Genomic DNA, 13,253 nt, shown 5'->3' with positions numbered 1-13,253 from the left:
TTGAACTTTTTTTTATCACCAAGGTAAACGCTATGTCTGGCACCAAACCAACACAGGTCATCACCCCAAGAACACTATCCTCACAGTGAAACATGGTAGTGGCAGCAACATGCCGTGGAGATGTTTTTTGAAAGCAGGGACAGGGAAAATGATCCGAGTCGAGTAGAAGATGGTACAAAATACATGGATACTCTTCAGCAAACCTGCTTCAATCTGTCAGTGACTGGGACGGAGGTTCATCTTGCAACAAGACAATGACCCAAAACATACTGCTAAAGCAACACTCGAGTGGTTTAATGGGAAATGTGTAAATGTTTTGGAGTGGCCTAGTCAAAGTCCAGTCCTTAATGCAATTGAGAATCTGTGGTCAGACTTGAAGATTGCTGTTTAGCAGAGGAAACCATCTAACTTGCTGGAGCAGTTTTGCCATTGATGAATGGGCAAAAATCCCAGTGGCAAGATGTGGAAAGCTCATAGAGACTTATCGAAAGTGACTTTCGGCTGTAATTGCTGCAAAAGAACACCATTCAAACTAATGACTTTAGGAGGGGGTGAATAGTTATGCACACAGAAGGTTTCAGTTATTTTGGGCTATTTGTTGATTGCTTCATAATAAAAGAGAAAACCAAATGTTCACAGTTGTAGGCATGTTCTTTACATGAACTGATGCAAAGGCTAAAAACAACAGTGAATTTCCAGGTTGTGAGGTAACAAAACACCAAAATGTCAAGGGGGTGGATACTTTTGCAAGCCACTGTAGATTTATGGAATCTCAAGCAGATAAATTATTGGCTCTGTTTGATATCTACAGCTTTCTATAATTAGAAAATGACTCATTGTTTAAATCAAGTTTTTGTATTACATGCATTTTTGTAAAAAACTATTGTCAGTTTTTTTTTTATGTCATGTCATCTTTATTCATAAAACATCAATATGAATAAACTTTCTATTTTTTCCACTGGGACTATTTTAGACTCATACTTCCTGTCCTTTCAGGAAGTGTTTTTAGCAAGGCTTTTGATAATCGGAGGCAGGATTTCAATGACAGGTAACACCAGTTATGAACATGTGGTAGTAAACACGGGGTAAAAGGAACTAACTATGAGAAAACTGAACAAACCGACCTGGTTCCTTTACAGACTAAAGTATCTAAAGCAGGCCATAGTGGTTTCAGTGCAACCTGATTAACCTCTGAAGGAAAAACTAGTGATGATGACCACTAGGATCTGGCTCCCTGAAAGGCCATCAAGTATATCTCATACCTCCTAAGGAACTGAGGGAGAGCGCAGCGTAAAAAGAAACCCCAGCAATACACTTAGGCTACTTTCACACTAGCGTCGGATTCGGCCCGTCGCATTGCGTCAGGCCGAGATTCCGACGCTAGCGTTTGATGCGCTGAACAACGGGTGCAGCGGATGCATTTCTCCGGCGCATCCGCTGCCCCATTGTGAGGTGCGGGGAGGTGGGGGTGGAGTTCCGGCCGCGCATGCGCTGTCGGAAAAAGCGGTCCATCGGCAGCAATAAACGTTACATTCAACGTTTTTTGCTCCCAGCGGTCCGCCACAACACGGCGCAACCATCGCACGATGGTTGCGACGTGTGTCAATACGTCGCAATGTGTCGGTAATGTTACTCTATGGGGTAAAAACGCATCCTGCAAACAACTTTGCAGGATGCGTTTTTTCCCCTAAACGACGCATTGCGACGTATTCAAAAAAACGCTTGTGTGAAAGTAGCCTTATCTGGCTGGCCTAAATATTATTCAGAATTATGACTAGAGCTCCAAGCAGAATCCATTAACCCCTTTACCCCAAGGGTGGTTTGCACGTTAATGACCGGGCCAATTTTTACAATTCTGACCACTGTCCCTTTATGAGGTTATAACTCTGGAACGCTTCAACGGATCCCAGTGATTCTGACATTGTTTTCTCGTGACATATTGTACTTCATGACAGTGGTAAAAATTCTTTGATAGTACCTGCGTTTATTTGTGAAAAAAACGGAAATTTGGCGAAAATTATGAAAATTTCGCAATTTTCCAAATTTGAATTTTTATGCAATTAAATCACAGGGATATGTCACACAAAATACTTAATAAGTAACATTTCCCACATGTCTACTTTACATCAGCACAATTTTGGAACCAAAATTTTTTTTTGTTAGGGAGTTATAAGGGTTAAAAGTTGACCAGCAATTTCTCATTTCTACAACACCATTTTTTTTTAGGGACCACATCACATTTGAAGTCATTTTGAGGGGTCTATATGATAGAAAATACCCAAGTGTGACACCATTCTAAAAACTACACCCCTCAAGGTGCTCAAAACCATATTCAAGAAGTTTATTAACCCTTCTGGTGCTTCACAGGAATTTTTTGAATGTTTAAATAAAAATGAACATTTAACTCTTTTTCACAAAAAATTTAATTCAGCTCCAATTTGTTTTATTTTACCAAGGGTAACAGGAGAAAATGGACCCCAAACATTGTTGTACAATTTGTCCTGAGTACGCCAATACCCCACATGTGGGGGTAAACCACTGTTTGGGCGCATGGCAGAGCTCGGAAGCGAAGGAGCGCCATTTGACTTTTCAATGCAAAATTGACTGGAATTGAGATGGGACGTCATGTTTCGTTTGGAGAGCCCCTGATGTGCCTAAACATTGAAACCCCCCACAAGTGACACCATTTTGGAAAGTAGACCCCCTAAGTAACTTATCTAGAGGTGTGGTGAGCACTTTTACCCACCAAGTGCTTCACAGAAGTTTATAATGTAGAACCGTAAAAATAAAAAATCATATTTTTTCACAAAAATTATCTTTTCGCCCCCAATTTTTATTTTCCCAAGGGTAAGAGAAGAAATTGGACCCCAAAAGTTGTTGTACAATTTGTCCTGAGTACGCGGATAGCCCATATGTGGGGTTAAACCACTGTTTGGGCGGATGGGAGAGCTCGGAAGGGAAGGAGCGCCGTTTGACTTTTCAATGCAAAATTGACTGGAATTGAGATGGGACGCCATGTTGCGTTTGAAGAGCCACTGATGTGCCTAAACATTGAAACCCCCCACAAGTGACACCATTTTGGAAAGTAGACCCCCTAAGGAACTTATCTAGAGGTGTGGTGAGCACTTTGACCCACCAAGTGCTTCACAGAAGTTTATAATGTAGAACCGTAAAAATAAAAAATCATATTTTTTCACAAAAATTATCTTTTCGCCCCCAATTTTTTATTTTCCCAAGGGTAAGAGAAGAAATTGGACCCCAAAAGTTGTTGTACAATTTGTCCTGAGTACGCTGATAGCCCATATGTGGGGGTAAACCACTGGGTGGACGGGAGAGCTCGGAAGGGAAGGAGCGCCGTTTGACTTTTCAATGCAAAATTGACAGGAATTGAGATGGGACGCCATGTTGCATTTGATGAGCCACTGATGTGCCTAAACATTGAAACCCCCCACAAGTGACACCATTTTGGAAAGTAGACCGCCTTAGGAACTTATCTAGAGGTGTGGTGAGCACTTTGACCCACCAAGTGCTTCACAGAAGTTTATAATGCAGAGCCGTAAAAATAAAACAAAATTTTTTTCCCACAAAAATTATTTTTTTAGCCCCCAGTTTTGTATTTTCCCGAGGGTAACAGGAGAAATTGGACCCCAAAATTTGTTGCCCAATTTGTCCTGAGTGCGATGATACCCCATATGTGGGGGGGAACCACTGTTTGGGCGCATGGGAGGGCTCGGAAGGGAAGGAGCTCCATTTGGAATGAGGACTTAGATGGAATGGTCTGCAGGTGTCACATTGCATTTGGAGAGCCCCTAATGTACCTAAACAGTAGAAACCTCCCACAAGTGACACCATTTTGGAAACTAGACCCCCTAAGGAACTCATCTAGATGTGTTGTGATAGCTTTGAACCCCCAAGTGTTTCACTACAGTTTGTAACGCAGAGCCGTGAAAATTTTTTAAAAAAATCTTTCCCCCCAAAATTATTTTTTAGCCCCCAGTTTTGTATTTTCCCGAGGGTAAGAGGAGAAATTCGACCCCAAAAGTTGTTGTCCAATTTGTCCTGAGTACGCTGATACCCCGTATGTTGGGGGAACCACCGTTTGAGCGCATGGCAGAGCTAGGAAGGGAAGGAGCGCCATTTGGAATGCAGACTTAGATGGAATGGTCTGCCGGCGTCACATTGTGTTTGCAGAACCCCTAATGTACTTAAACAGTAGAAACCCCCCACAAGTGACCCCATATTGGAAACTAGACCCCCCAGGCAACTAATCTAGATGTGTTGTGAGAACTTTGAACCCCCAAGTGTTTCACTACAGTTTATAACGCAGAGCCGTGAAAATAAAAAATCATTTTTTTTCCCACAAAAAATATTTTTTAGCCCCCAGTTTTGTATTTTCCCAAGGGTAACAGGAGAAATTGGACCCCAAAAGTTGTTGTCCTATTTGTCCTGAGTACGCTGATACCCCAAATGTTGGGGTAAACCCCTGTTTGGGCACACGGGAGAGCTCGGAAGGGAAGAAGCACTGTTTTACTTTTTCAACGCAGAATTGGCTGGAATTGAGATCAGACGCCATGTCGCGTTTGGAGAGCCCCTGATGTGCTTAAACAGTGGAAACCCCACAATTATAACTGAAACCCTAATCCAAACACATCCCTAACCCTAATCCCAACAGTAACCCTAACCACACCTCTAACCCTGACACACCCCTAACCCTAATCCCAAACCTATTCCCAACTGTAAATGTAATCTAAACCCTAACTGTAACTTTAGCCCCAACCCGAACCCTAACTTTAGCCCCAACCCAAACTGTAGCCCTAACCCTAGCCCTAGCCCTAACCCTAGCCCTAACCCTAACCCTAGCCCTAACCCTAACCCTAGCCCTAACCCTAACCCTAACCCTAACCCTAGCCCTAACCCTAGCCCTAACCCTAGCCCTAGCCCTAACCCTAACCCTAGCCCTAACCCTAACCCTAACCCTAGCCCTAACCCTAACCCTAGCCCTAACCCTAGCCCTAACCCTAGCCCTAACCCTAGCCCTAGCCCTAACCCTAACCCTAACCCTAATGGGAAAATGGAAATAAATACATTTTTTTAATTTTTCCCCAACTAAGGGGGTGATGAAGGGGGGTTTGATTTACTTTTATAGCGGGTTTTTTAGCGGATTTTTATGATTGGCAGCCGTCACACACTGAAAGACGCTTTTTATTGCAAAAAATATTTTTTGCGTTACCACATTTTGAGAGCTATAATTTTTCCATATTTTGGTCCACAGAGTCATGTGAGGTCTTGTTTTTTGCGGGACGAGTTGACGTTTTTATTGGTAACATTTTCGGGCTTGTGACATTTTTTGATCGCTTTTTATTCTGATTTTTGTTAGGCAGAATGACCAAAAACCAGCTATTCATGAATTTCTTTTGGGGGAGGCGTTTATACCGTTCCGCGTTTGGTAAAATTGATAAAGCAGTTTTATTCTTCGGGTCAGTACGATTACAGCGACACCTCATTTATATCTTTTTTTATGTTTTGGCGCTTTTATACGATAAAAACTATTTTATAGAAAAAATAATTATTTTTGCATCGCTTTATTCTCAGGACTATAACTTTTTTATTTTTTTGCTGATGATGCTGTATGGTGGCTCGTTTTTTGCGGGACAAGATGACATTTTCAGCGGTACCATGGCTATTTATATCTGTCTTTTTGATCGCGTGTTATTCCACTTTTTGTTCGGCGGCATGATAATAAAACGTTGTTTTTTGCCTCGTTTTTTTTTTCTTACGGTGTTTACTGAAGGGGTTAACTAGTGGGCCAGTTTTATAGGTCGGGCCGTTACGGACGCGGCGATACTAAATATGTGTACTTTTATTGTTTTTTTTTTTTCATTATTTATGGGAATAATTATTTTTTTTTTTTTCATTATTTTGGAATATTTTTTTAATTTTTTTTTTACACATTTGAAAATTTTTTTTTTTTACTTTTTTACTTTGTCCCAGGGGGGGACATCACAGATCGGTGATCTGACAGTTTGCACAGCACTCTGTCAGATCACCGATCTGAGAGCAGTGCAGGCTGCTTCACAGTGCCTGCTCTGAGCAGGCTCTGTGAAGCCACCTCCCTCCCTGCAGGACCTGGATCCGCGGCCATCTTGGATCGGGGTCTGGAACAGGCAGGGAGGGAGGTAAGACCCTCGCAGCAACGCGATCACATCGCGTTGCTGCGGGGTGCTCAGGGAAGCCCGCAGGGAGCCCCCTCCCTGCGCGATGCTTCCCTGCACCGCCGCCACATCGCGATCATCTTTGAGCGTGGTGTGCCAGGGGTTAATGTGCCGGGGGCGGTCCGTGACCGCTCCTGGCACATAGTGCCGGATGTCAGCTGCGATAGGCAGCTGACACCCGGCCGCGATCGGCGGCGCTCCCCCCGTGAGCGCCGCCGATCGCGCTGGACGTACTATCCCGTCCATGGTCATGGGGGCCCACCCCACATGGACGGGATAGTACGTCCGATGTCAGAAAGGGGTTAAAGGCTATCACCAGTAGAGTAGGCCAGCAGTAAGGAGGTTTAAATAGTAGACCTTCTGTGTGATATGACAGGCTGTTTAAAAGAAAATAAAGTTTTGTACCATGTTAGCCAGTTGAAAAAAGAATGCTCTCAGTGAGAAAAACAAGATAATCTTATGATACCTTTTAATGGCTTGATTACAGATAAAACATACCTGCTGACCCTGTCCCCCTCCCTTCACAATGATCTTTGCACAAACTTATTAGATGCTTCAGTGCAAAAGATAGTGTTGGCGTCGTTTCACTGTAGCTATTGTACATGTGTTGTTTCCTTAAACAACAGTAAGTTAGAGTCTGAAAAAGCTCCTGTGGCCAGTGTGAAAATTGCAAGATTTATATTTTTAATTTCAATACAGATTGTGATTTAGAAAATAAACATATATATATATATATACACAATATGCATCAGTACACTGCAATATATGACTATATGAATTTCACTTCTGCTACACACGTTAAAAATGTAATGTACTTAGTTAGCATTTCTTGATCAAAGTGCAAAAGCCGTCCAACTATGTTAAGGTGTACTTTTTATATGGATGGTCACTATCACTTGTATCTCACCTCTCAATGTACCAAACCAGGTCTCACCTGAACCCCTCCTCAAAAAATACATTTATTACAAGATCCTGAATTAGACAATAGGTTATTTTCTGGTTTCTGATGATAGCTTCCCTTTAGTCTATGTTCTCACAATGAGATTTTATTGGGTTTTTTATGCTGCAGAGTTTCTACACCTATTATTTCAATCCAATTACTTCCAGTTTTTCATTACGTTTTTCTATACGTTTTTCTAAAATGTGTTTTTGTTGCTGCATTTTATGTCTCCTTTTGGTCTGTTATGCTTTAAATAAAGCTGATTTTTTTTATATTGCCTGGGGTCTAAGGGGTATCGTTTCTCTTTTTCTCTCAGAAGAGGCAATTTGCATATTTATATTGCCTGGCATTTGGCTTTCACAAACCTTTATTGATATTATCATGTACGAATTACATGCGTTTTTGATGCGTTTCCCAAGCGGAAACACACTAATAAGGCATTTGCATTTTGTACCTACGAATTTTCCACCTCTAATGCAAGTCTATGGGGGAATCCGCACTGTAAATTCAGCGTACCTGGGTACGCTGAGTAAAATAAAAGCACAGTGGGCATGAAATTTCTATAAATCCCATCCACTTTGCTGAAACTGTAAGATGCTGTACTTATGTCGCAGCAAAAATACACAGCGCCAAAAGCTCATTGTGGAAACATTGTCTAAAGGACAAAAGTTGCTTATTTGCCTTTGAACAAGTAGTTGCACATGTCAAATATGGCCAAGACTTTTTTTTTACCCAAAACTCTTGAAATTCTTATTTGTGGAAAATATTCCATAGCTTATTCCTCAGAGGCAGACGTCTAAAACAAGGAAATAAGCCTGAGTATTAAGTAGGAGACCTGCAGTCTCCTCTATGTTTATCTCATAGGTGGTAACAGGGGAACATTTTCTTTCCGGGTGAGAGCTATTTTGGCAGGATGCATTGCTGTAAAGAAGCTCTTCGATCTGCATGTCAATAAGGAAAACCAGTCTCATTGGGGAGAAAATAGTGACAGGTCCTTTATAAAGGTATAATAACTATGTTCCAAAATAAAGATATTATTACTATCAATATTATCATTTTTATAATTTTTTTTTTAACTAGGGTTAACAAGTTTCTTTGTTATTTTTTTTTTAGCATTCCACCATTTGTGAAATTTGTGAACGGTGTATATTTTGAGATGAAACCTTTCCATTGACCTTTTTAATAACTTGCTGAATGCGTTCAGAATTGAAGCAATGGCTTACCGATTTCAGCATTTCCAATTTCCAGTGCCCTGATAGCTGTCACATACAGTCACATATCACATTGCAGAAGAAAAATTTCCTTTCACTCACCCACAACATATTAAACTTAGTGGTTTAATGATTATTTCCCTTTAAATGCATGACCTGGCAATCCTACATGGGCACCTGCACATGGGTGTTATTTCCTGATTCAAAGTTTCTCTTTCTTCACTTCCCGGTGAATGAACTTGGAGTAAAGATCGCTGATCTTTATGCTTCATATACCTGGACTTCTGAGAGTTAGAACATTACTGCAAATGGAGAAAAAACAATGTAATGTGCATAAACAAGTATTTCTGCTCAAGTACTACATTATAGGTTAAAATGATGTAAAAATAAATTTTACCTCCTCGAGAATGCAATAGAAACTAATTGTTTGTCAAATCTAAATGGATTTTCCAAATTCAGTTTTTCAAAGAGAAATGGATAAAGTAAAAAAACAGAAAAAATCTGAACTCACCTCTTGAACCACCTACCAGCATATGAACACTATAGAAAGTAAATAGAGACCAGTGGGAACACAGGAGAGCAGCCTTTGAGGATTGAAGAGTTATCTATACTTTTTTCTTTAAATCATTCATGCGCCTTGCTACATTTTTGGGAATCCTAGAAACAAAACTTAAAATAATTATAAAAAAACATAAAAAATGTAACTAAAAATAAAGACAATAAAATTATACAAATAACTAAGCATATTTAGGTACTACTGACACAAGAATGTAGGAAAAAGTGGTCATGTTTTATCTATCCCAAATGAGTATCCAAAAAATCATGCCCATCGACAGAAAAATAAGAAAGTTATGGGACTCGGAAATTGACGACACAGGCCATTTTTTTTCTAAAGTTCAGAATTTTTTAAATACTAAAATAGTAAAAAAAAACTTGTTTGCTATCGCTGTAATCATACTGACCTGCAGATTCATGGTACTGGCTTGGAAAACAGAGGAGAAAATTCAAATCCAGAAGTGGAAATTGTTTGCATCTTTACGTGTTAATAATTAACATCCTGCTGTGCTACCTTACAGTGGTTTTCTAGATGTACTCAAAAGCAGAATTTTTGCTTTCTTGGCCTTTTTTTCAGAGACTATGAATGATAACACCAAAACTTTTTCTCCTGTAATGGTTAGTGGTTGGGTGAAGCCATTTATTGCCAAACTACTGTGTTTTCTCTTATTAAATCATAATGACAACCCAAAACATCCAAATGACCCTGATCATAAGTTCACATACCCTATTTCCCCTAAGGATCCAACCCAAGGATGTGAAAACGTGAGAACGTGCACGAGTCTTCATAATGCCAGAGACTCCTGTTTTATCCGCTTCAAAATAAATATTGAAACTAACTTGATAATAAGCATTTATAATTTTAAACTGACCTATTACAAATGAGTGCATATCTGTTTGATCACATTAACTCTAATTTTTATTTTCAGTAAATTATAGCACTTTCCTTGAACACTACTTATACTGAAAGAACATATTGCATGTACCTTGTAATAATAAACGACCTGACAAATTGAGGGCCAAGTGCAGACGACCAGGCAGAGACATGAGGCATAAGAGTACACTAGCATCCATGGTCAAATCTAGAAGGACATCCAAGGTATTAATCAGCTAAGTAAGCAAAGTACAGAAGCCAAGGCAGAACACAAAGGGTCGATTAAAATGTAACTACAAGAGGGGCAGTAAAGCCATGTATGACAAGAGAATAATATTACTAGGTCCATAAATATGGGCATCATGTGCCCTATTGCTTCTGAATATTCCCTGCTATTCGTCTGCTAACCGACCTCTGCAATTGACCTTTATTTTCATTAATATTACGTTCTTTACTCCTTTATGTATTGCAGGACAAGCATGCAGCTGAGTGATGACATCTCCATAACTTCCCCCACTTTCATTTTTGTCCATAAAGTCAGTGTGGCAGCCTAGGCAGGCAGAGCGCGAATAGGGACAGGTACATTTGTGAAATGTGCTATGGGCTAATCTAGTTTGTTGGATTTGTTAAGCCATATATAAAGGTAAGCAGCACAGACCTGAGGCATTAATGCAATGGAGCAGGACTACAGAACGGTGCGTGTAACAGCAAGGACCCATAAAGCAGGACGGTGGATTAGCAGAGCAAAAAGCACTGTATGCAATAGAGCCAAAGGTGTGGATAGCACCTTGATGCAGGAGTGTGGAGAGCACACAGGAACAGCAGAGTTGAGCAAGCAAATAGGCACCTAATTGCAGTAGTGTGGATAGTACACAGGAACAGTTGAATAGACCATCAGGCAACTTGTTCCTGGAGAGTTCAGTTTGTAGACAGAACTTTGGAAAAGCTGAGACAACTACACTTGAAGATACATAAATGTAACAGAGTTGAGAGTGTGAACATGACTTGGAATAGTAGAGACAAGTATACCCTGATACAGCAGAAAGCACCAGAAAAAGTTCGAAGGAGCTGGATGTGCTAAGAATTAGCTAACTAGTCAGGTCTTGGCTTTTTCAGAGCCAAATGGGTAGTGTGGTTTGACTCTTGGAAACTCAGTCAGTATGTAGCCACCTGAGTCGGCCTTAAAAGTCCTTGGATAATAATATCAGAGGTACATGGCAGGTTAGCATAGTAACCTGGAGCCGACAAGCACACAGGGAATAGACCGTAGAGGGAAACAACAGAGCCAGGATCTGGAACCGGATCAGGTGAGAAACCACATGATTTCTAAGGTGCCTTTCATACATGAATTTAAGGAATTCTCCAGTCTAGAACTTCAAGTCTATAGTCACTGTACACTGTGAAGATTCTCCGGTGCAGGCAGTCATGTGACCACAAGTATGCGATATGCACATTCTCACTAGATTGTTTCCGGCCTTACTCAATACACTTGCATTGAGGGAGGATGCGCCCATCTAGTCGGAATGTGACCAGGTGTATGCATATTGCATATTTGCGTTTTCATGGCCGCATGCTCCTGGTGTCTGCATTGAGAATCCTCACAGCTTGCAGTTCAAGTGATGTTAGGATTCATAAGTCTGCAGTTACATAGAGTGACTGCAGACTTGTAGACAACCCCTTTAACTTTAATCCCTTTACAACCTTAGATGTGTCCATACGTCCAGGTCACCTGGTACTTACTGACCTTGGACGTATAGATACGTCTAGGCAATTTTGCTGGGTGTCAGCTGATTCTGATAGCTGACACCCGGCTCTCAGTGCCAGAAGCGATGCTCGCACCGCTTCCGGCACTTTACCACCCTAAATGCTGTGATCAGGCAGCATTTAGCGAGCAGGCAAAGGGAAGAAAGCCCCTCTGCCCTTGGAGTCATTGCGGGGTCCCGATCCCGCAATGTCTTCGCGGGGTCCCGATCGTTTCCATGGTGACCCGATGTTGTCATGATGACATTTGGGTTACCAGGCACTAGGAACTTAGTTAGATCATTCACAGTGTATGAGCTAACTAACTTGTGTCTGCAGCACTGACAGGTTATAAGGCACAGCTCCTGCATTGCTATACCTTATAACTGCGATCAGACTGCAGAAAGTGAAAGTCCCATAGTGGGAATAAGTAAAAAAGTTGTAAAAAATTGTAATAAGAAGTGTATTTGACTCACACAAATATGTACTAATTTAAACAAAACATGACAAAAGTACCATCTTTTGACATATATTTATAGTCTTTGGATATTTTGGACACATAAAGTCCTCGTGCGATTTTTGAAGAAAGTGTCCAAATCCTTAATCCTTAACACGAATCCAATATTAGCACCAATGACATGACCGTGGTAAGCACCATAGCCTAATGTTATCATCAATGGCCAAAGAGCTCCATTCTTGGGGTATACGTACCAATCTGTATGTATGTTCGGTATCCTCTGTAATGACAGGCATATGACTATGGTAAAAATACATACTTACCAATACATAGCAATACATAATATCAATATATTTTGAATATGTCTTTTTTCTTTTCATCCTCGTCCCTGTTTTTGCGTTAGTGTGCATCCTATGTCTCTAAGCCTCCACCTATTCGTAGAATATGAAATCAGTGTGGATTGATGACATTTCTACCAAATGTGGAGACTGATGGAGAGGCTGCCAAGATTTGTGTCAATTTTATCGTGTTTCCTTCTCCCCTGAGCCGTATGGGGCTCTTTCTTCATGTGATGGCTGCATATTAAACTGAGCTGGATGCACCAGTAGCAGAAAAACAGGAGCGCGATTCGATCTTAGATAGGTAGATTGAGCTTAAACCTCGCAATACTATCTCCATTAGAAATTAGTAGTGTTCACAGGGGAAATGCCATTAAAATTGGATTAGAGAATCTGTGCTTAAATGCAGGAGAGCTAAATTCTCATTAACCCCATAAGCACTGAATGGGACAGCCCCAGCAAAGTATCTTCAGCTTTGTGAAACGCTAATCATTTAGAAGGCAATCCTAGAGCATTAACAAATAAATCTGTGTTTCTGGTATGCAGGACAATCATTTTAGTGAATGGGTGATCTATTTTAGAAGCAGCAAATAAATCCATGCCCAGGAGTTAACCAGCTACACGGTGTGAGCCAGAATTGCTTGCGTCCGAGTGAGGTCGTCAGTGAACCCAGACCTTGCGCTTTAACCTTTTCTCATGCATTGAATATGCACTCGATATCTGGCTCATGAAGCTGTATGCTGGGTTTCTGGCATCTACAGCTATAACCCAAGGTTATTGGCAATGAATAATGAGTAACGAGTGCGTGAGATAGAAGTGCGGAATGCAATTACTGTCTGGATATCCCATTCACTAGGAACATTCTCTTATTTATCTCATCTGACACAGTTACTGTCTCAATTTCTAATACTAGAAAGATCGGTAAG

Source organism: Ranitomeya imitator, chromosome 3 (genome assembly GCF_032444005.1).
Source record: "Ranitomeya imitator isolate aRanImi1 chromosome 3, aRanImi1.pri, whole genome shotgun sequence".
NCBI lineage: Eukaryota > Metazoa > Chordata > Amphibia > Anura > Dendrobatidae > Ranitomeya > Ranitomeya imitator.
The sequence above is the reverse complement of the archived record's forward strand: the minus strand, read 5'-3'. Positions refer to the sequence as shown.